This window comes from Narcine bancroftii, chromosome 2, assembly GCF_036971445.1.
Source record: "Narcine bancroftii isolate sNarBan1 chromosome 2, sNarBan1.hap1, whole genome shotgun sequence".
NCBI classification, from domain to species: Eukaryota; Metazoa; Chordata; class Chondrichthyes; order Torpediniformes; family Narcinidae; genus Narcine; species Narcine bancroftii.
In genome coordinates this window covers 337,681,731-337,689,592 of record NC_091470.1, presented here as the reverse complement: position 1 = coordinate 337,689,592, position 7,862 = coordinate 337,681,731, and positions in this window count along the sequence as shown.

The following is a 7,862-nucleotide window of genomic DNA, read 5'->3' as shown; positions in this document are numbered from 1 at the left end:
AATGGCGTGTAATTGTTATGTTGATGTTTGTAATGAGTATAGTCATTGCTTTATGACATAATACAGCAGGACTGACACTTTTTAAGCAGGTCTAAAATGTCCATTTGTACAATTTTGACATTATTCAATTGTCAGTACTAGAGATGCTGGTAAAGTATTCTTCAATGTTTGAGCTAAAAAAAGGTATAAAATTAGAGGAGAAAATGGCTGTGGACAATTGTTATTCTTTATTTTGATTCAGTTTTGAATCTTCAAGTTAACAACTGCAGAATAATAATCTCCCCATTTGAGCCCTGAATTATGATGTACTGTAATAGATCTGGAATCCATTTCATTGAATAGCTCTTTCAAAGAGCAGGTATCTGCATGTTGGGTTGAACAGCATTCTGAATTGTCATTTAAATCAGTGTACCTATTGGGTTTTAGAGAGTATGGCTTTAATATTGAAATAAATTGCTTGATCAGCTATAATCATACATTGAGCATGCTCCCACTTGAGGTTTCTTTTCCCCATCTCATTATCATTATTGCTCAAGAAAGCAGAATGTATAATATTTTAATTGAAAGTTGATTCTACAACTGGCGTTTTAGGCTGGGTTTGCTTAGTTGACCTTTAGGAAAATGTAAAAATAATACTTTTGTTAAAAAAGTTGGGAGGGTAAACCAGCTCATCAAAGTAAGTGCTACCATTTTTGATGAATGAAGTAGTTTATTTTTTTAATCCCCAGTGAGACCACTCGAGTTTGCTTTGGAGGTGACTCGGCTGTGCTTAAAATTCAGTTTTGTTGAACTTTTGAAACCATATCTGCACACTGAGGGGGATTTTCTTTTGTAAGCAAGTTGGAACCACACTCATTTGAAATGCTCACCCATTTTTCCTCACAGATATTTGATGGCATACAAGACCCACTCTTTTTCCTGGCTCAAAAATATCACCTCGGGTCTTGTATGTGATGTTGAAATTAGGATGATAATGGTGACGGTGATTATTGTCGCTGTGTGGTTCACTAGCATCATTGGCATCTATCGTTGGGGGCTAGTGGCAGGCGTTGTGGGGGAGTGGGGCCGTGCGATCAGTGTGGGGGCTGGTGGTGGGCTGTTGGGAGACTCTCCTTGTGGTCTTCTGTTGGGCTCTGCTCTCTCCTGGCAGCCCACTGTTGGTCCCCAAACTGATCCCACCGCCCTGTTTCTCCCCCCCCTCATCCCCAACAACACCCTACTAGTGCACACACTGATCCCGCTCCCCCACTAGGAGAGAACGGGGCAGTGGGTCCAGCATGGGGACCAATAGTGGGCTGCTGGGAGAGAGTGGGGCAGCGGGACCAGTGAGGGGACTGACAGCGGGCTGCCAGGAGAGAGAAAGTGGGTCAGTGAGACCAGTGCAGGGACCAACAGCGGGCCTCCTGGAGAGATCAGGACCGTGGCAGTTTGTTTTTAATAAAATGTTTTCTGCTATAGGTAAGCTGCTTTTTTTTCTCTTGTAAATTACAGCAGTATTATTATAAAAAGATTTTTCCAGTTCTCCTAGTTACATGTTTTGTCCATTTTTTTCTGCTCTACTGTAGCCACATTTTCAATAATATTAAATGCTTACCTGTAAATACACTGAAAAACAATTCTTCATATTTCCTGCTAAAATGAGGAGGATGGGATCCTTGTATGCCATCACATATGGTACTTTTCAGGGAAAGTTTAATAAAGCTTTACATATTATTCTGTATGGGCAAACACTGAGGGGGGGGGGGTCTTTGCAGAAAGTTTGCAATGATTCTCTGAAAGATTATCTGCTGCAGAAACCTTCTCTGCAATGACCATGTGTTCTGCTATTCCACCAGATAAAACAATTAAAAAAAATATATATAATTATAGCTATTAATGCTGAAATTGAAATAATGATTCCCACTGAATGAAATGGCATGAATGGTTATTCTGCTCGGAATAGTTAAAACATGTATATTGGAAAAAAAATTGGATGAGATATAGTTTTAATAGTAGATGCAAGTTGGAAGGCTCAGAAGTTCCATCTTTAGTAGGGTGCAGTGGCAGAATTAGAATTGTTTTTGATTCTGAGTCCTAGAGTTATACAACATGAAAGCAGACTCTGTAGCCTAACTTGGTCACGTTGACCAAGTTTCCAATCTGAGCTAGTCCTGTTAAGCCCATATCCCTCAAACTTTCCTATCCAACTATAATTGTACTGGACTCTTGCACTTCCTCTGGCAACTTCTTCTGTCTGCCCACCATCCTCAATTTGTTAAAACTTGCCTCTTTGGTCCTCTAGAAATCTTTCCATTTCTCCTTAAATACACAAAAGTGCTGGAGAAACTGAGCAGATCTCACAGCCTCCACAGGAAGCAAAGATGTATAATGTTTTAGGCCAAGGTATGAGAAAATAGCTGGCACATAGAATTTAAAAAAAAAGTTAGGAGAGGAGGGAAGAAAGGACATGGGGAGGTGCCTATTCTCAATCACTTTTGTGTATTTACTACAATCAGTGTCTATAGATGACACTTTCTAGGTTCTAATATATCCTAATTTCAAAACCTGTCATCTTCAAGGAAATGCAAGGACGATATTCTGAATTACTATCTTATTAATCCAATAAACCAAACTTGTAGATGCGGCTTTATGTAGCTTTAATTTGTTGATAAAAGGGATAAACATTTTGCATAACTTGCATTAAGATTTTCTTAGTGATAAACAAACAAAGCATTCAGCTATATTTAAAGACCTAATGATATTCAACTTTAAAAAGATACAAAAAGAAATAAGATGAATAAGGCAAATTCAAAGAAAATTATCTCGAGCTTGTCTCCTTCATGGTTCGTCGAAGAAAGAGATGCAAGCTCTTAGTTTGCCCGGATATTATGACATATTACATCATAGTCGCTATGGTAACTAAAAACAATACTACTTCTTATAGAGATGGGCACAAAATGAACTAAGAATCAAAAACACAAGGTTTTAACCTTTACAGTGTTTGTGGACATTTTTTTCACCCTTTTCACCTTAAACCCAGTTAATGTATATACTGGTGTAATAGTTGAGTTTTTTGGACCAATTTTTTGGATCAAATTTAGATGGGCTGTTCGACTTTTTGCATGGGTTGTACTTTGACTGCGGTAAGTACTTGCATCCTTTAAGGCATTGGGAGCTTGGAAGGCTAGGACCAGGTGGCAAGTCTGTGTTCAGGATGTCAGGAGGTCCGGTAGGTGGGTGGCCAGATGAGGGTACGTGGGTGAGGCATCGGGTGCTTTGATGGGCGGGTGGCCAAGGGGAGGGTTCATTATAGGGGTGTTGGGACCTCAGTCAGGCGGTTGGGGCCAAAAATAGTGGGGTTGACTTTTGCACAGATCATACGTAAAACATGTGATTTTGGGCCAAGGGGGATTGACTGTTACATAAGTATATACAGTTGGTCCCCTATAAAACTTTTCTCTCTCACCTTAAATCTATGCCCTCTAATGTTTAGAACATTGGGAAAAAGACTGTTATAATCTACCTTATCTTTGCCCCTCGTTATTTAATAATCTTTTTTAAAGCACTCCTCCCCTTCCAAATCACCAAGTTAGTCAGGTAGCTGTTAATGTGAAGAGAATGGAAAATAATCATAATGAATCTTTTAAAATTGAGGGGGGATTGACATGAATGCTGAGGATGGTTCAAGTTTCTTATCCGATTGTACAACTATCACCCGACGATATATCCTCTACAAAAACATGGAAACGCACATCCAGGTAACACTCATACAAACCAATAATAAATATGTAGTACATAAATACATGTATTAAAATAAATACTGTTTAATAAATAGTCTCCATTATTAAGAGCAGTAAATTCAGTCATTCAGCTGTCTTGCTGCCTGTGGGAAGAAGTTATTTCTCAGCCTGGTGTTTCTGGCTCTGATACTGATCTTTCCTGATGGGAGTAGCTGAAAGATGCTGTGTGTGGGGTTGTAGGGGTCCTTAACAATTTTGTGTGCCCTGTTCAAATAATGATACCAAAAGATCACTTTGATGGGAAGGGGAACCCCAGTAATCCCCTCTGCTTCACTTGTGGTCCTGTGGATTAACCTTCGATCGGATGCTCCACAGCAACCTTACCATACTATGATGCAGCTGGCCAGGATGCTCTTGATAGAGCTCCTGTAGAAAGTTGACGGAATGGTGTCCCATAGGCTCTCCCACCTCAGTCTCCTCAGGAAGTGCAGTCACTGTTGTGCCTTCATGACAAGTGAGATGTTTGTCCAGGATGTATCAATTGTTAAGTGGACTGTAAGGAAGTTGGTGCTCACTGCTCTGTCCACTATAGAGTTATTAATGTATAGTGGAGGGTGGTCATTCCTGGTCCACGATCATCTCCTTTGTCTTAACCACATTGAGGCTCAAGTTGTTATTCTCACACCATGAGATTTTCCACCTCTTCTTTGTAGTACGACATTGTTGTTGCTGATGAGGACAAATATAGTTGTCATCTATAAACTTGATGACTCTTTTGGATCTGGATCTGGTCTTGCAATTGTGTTTCAGTAGTGTGAACAGGAATGGGCTGAGCACACAACCCTGAGGTATTCTAGGGCTCAGTGTGATGATGCTCAATATTCTGCTGGCGACCTGGATAGACTGTGGTTTTTCTGTTTGGAAGTCCAGAATCCAATTACAGAGAAGAATGCGAATACAGCTTTTCCACCAGTCTCTTGGGAATGATTGTATAAAATGCCGACCTGAAGTCATAGAACAGCAGCCTGGCGTATGAGGTGTTGTTCTCCAGGTGGGTCAGGATGTAGTGGAGGCATGAGGCTATAGCACCTTCAGTGGAATGGTTTTGTCTATTGGTGAATGGGCCCAAGTCCTCTGGGATGTGCGCTTTGATGCGTTCCATCACCAGATACTCATAATTGTGGAGGTCACAATTATTTACCTGTAAATACATTGAAAAACAATTCTTCATATTTCCTGCTGAAATGAGGAGGATGGGATCCTTGTATGCCATCACATATGGTACTTTACTGTTACTGTCACCCTCTTTGCTACCAGGATGATGGTGGCTGTCTTAAAACCCACAGAGTTAATGAACTGCTGCGGAGATGTATTGAGGATGTCCATAAGGACCTCCATCAGTTGGTAGGCACAGTCCTTCAGAATCACACTAGATATGTTGTCTGATTACACTGTCTTGTTTGCGTTCACCTTGGATAGGGTCCTCCTCACCTTGGCTGCGGTCATCAGGGGGCCACAGCTTTCTTCAGGTTCAGCCTATTGTTCGAGTTGTTCATAGAAGATGTTTAGTCTGTCCAGAATGGTGTGTTATTGCAACCTGCAAGGTTGTCTTGTGATCTTTATGGTCTTGATCCCTTGCTACGCCTCGTGCTGCACTGCTGTCTATTGGTCTTCTGTGCATACCCATGCTTTCCCTTTCAGATTGCACGGGAGAATTCAGCCCTGGGTGATTTTGGCATCATCTTTTCTCCTGTTCTGAAGGCAGCATCACAAGATCTGAGAAGTGACTAGACCTCTCCATCCAACCATCTTTTTCTTTCATCCTGGTTGTAAAGCATTTGATCTCGATGACATCCTCAATGCACTTGCTGATGTAGGCAGTCACTCAGCTTGTGTATTCATCAATGTTTTCCTGACCATTGTAGGTGGCCACCTCCCTGAAACAGCTCCAGTTTGTGGTCTGAAAGCAGTCCTGTAACAATGATTAAAGCAATGACTTGATCTTCTGCATGGGATATAGTATACTACTTAATAACTTTTAAAATGGAATTAAGGGGATTGAAATTGTTAATGAACTTCTTTTAACATTTACTTTTTTCACAATGATGTCAAGTTTTTGTGAGCAGCTGAGTCTTTGTATGCCATGAGGAAAAAGTTTGAACTTTGTGTTGCATTATTGAATATGCACAAAAATGTTGGAGATAGATTCATTTATGCTGGGGAGAACTGATTTTTGTGATCATAGCTTATTAAAAATTTCTATAATTTATTTTCACATGGAAAACGTTGCAGTGTAGGTGTCTACTGGAGATAAAGTTTAGCATTAAAATTGATGCTAAAATGGCTGAGATCTGATAAATCAATATCATAAAGCCTCATAGCGCAAATACACCTGAGATTGCCTGATCTCAGAAGCTAAGCAGGCTCAGGCCTGGTCAGTACTTGGAGGAGAGACTACCTAGGAACACTAGGTGCTGGAGGTTTCTGTGAGGGGTGCTGGATAAAGTGGTGACTCTCTGCCTGACGGTAATGTAATGGGCCCAGATAGCCCAAAAACCCAGCAGCAATAGAAATTCACCAAGACAAATGGTCACTAAAACAAAAGTTGCTTTTAATTGTTGTTAAACATGAAAACAAGATCAAACTTAAACTTTTTACTATTAACTTGCTTAACATAACTTAACCCCCTTCTAATTCTAAGCACACATTTATGTAATGTGTATATAAGTTCAGAAAAGTTATTTGATTCACAGTCCAATCTCATTTCTCACTCCTCCAAGTTTACTAGTATCAGGCAATTCATATACTGTGCACATAATTTAACATTTATGAATTTCACCAGGATATGGTGCTTGAAACGAAAATGGTTATCGCATAGGAAGGTTCTTGTCAATTTTCAGAGAGAAATTGGTTGCTCGTTGGACACCCACAACTGATCCCATTCAATCAGCCACTTCAGTGTCTTGCTGAAACAACTTGCCCCATCAAGGTTTCCCAGATGATAACCTTTCAGGTCACCCCTCTCCTTCTTCCCCTCTCTCTCTCGCTCCCCCTCTCTCTCGCTCCCCTCTCTCTCGCTCCCCCTCTCTCTCGCTCCCCCTCTCTCTCGCTCCCCCTCTCTCTCGCTCCCCCTCTCTCTCGCTCCCCCTCTCTCTCGCTCCCCCTCTCTCTCGCTCCCCCTCTCTCTCGCTCCCCCTCTCTCTCGCTCCCCCTCTCTCTCGCTCCCCCTCTCTCTCGCTCCCCCTCTCTCTCGCTCCCCCTCTCTCTCGCTCCCCCTCTCTCTCGCTCCCCCTCTCTCTCGCTCCCCCTCTCTCTCGCTCCCCCTCTCTCTCGCTCCCCCTCTCTCTCGCTCCCCCTCTCTCTCGCTCCCCCTCTCTCTCGCTCCCCCTCTCTCTCGCTCCCCCTCTCTCTCGCTCCCCCTCTCTCTCGCTCCCCCTCTCTCTCGCTCCCCCTCTCTCTCGCTCCCCCTCTCTCTCGCTCCCCCTCTCTCTCGCTCCCCCTCTCTCTCGCTCCCCCTCTCTCTCGCTCCCCCTCTCTCTCGCTCCCCCTCTCTCTCGCTCCCCCTCTCTCTCGCTCCCCCTCTCTCTCGCTCCCCCTCTCTCTCGCTCCCCCTCTCTCTCGCTCCCCCTCTCTCTCGCTCCCCCTCTCTCTCGCTCCCCCTCTCTCTCGCTCCCCCTCTCTCTCGCTCCCCCTCTCTCTCGCTCCCCCTCTCTCTCGCTCCCCCTCTCTCTCGCTCCCCCTCTCTCTCGCTCCCCCTCTCTCTCGCTCCCCCTCTCTCTCGCTCCCCCTCTCTCCTCTCTCTCGCTCCCCCTCTCTCTCGCTCCCCCTCTCTCTCGCTCCCCCTCTCTCTCGCTCCCCCTCTCTCTCGCTCCCCTCTCTCTCGCTCCCCCTCTCTCTCGCTCCCCTCTCTCTCGCTCCCCTCTCTCTCGCTCCCCCTCTCTCTCGCTCCCCCTCTCTCTCGCTCCCCCTCTCTCTCGCTCCCCCTCTCTCTCGCTCCCCCCTCTCTCTCGCTCCCCCTCTCTCTCGCTCCCCCTCTCTCTCGCTCCCCTCTCTCGCTCCCCCTCTCTCTCGCTCCCCCTCCTCTCTCGCTCCCCCTCTCTCTCGCTCCCCCTCTCTCTCGCTCCCCCTCTCTCTCGCTCCCCA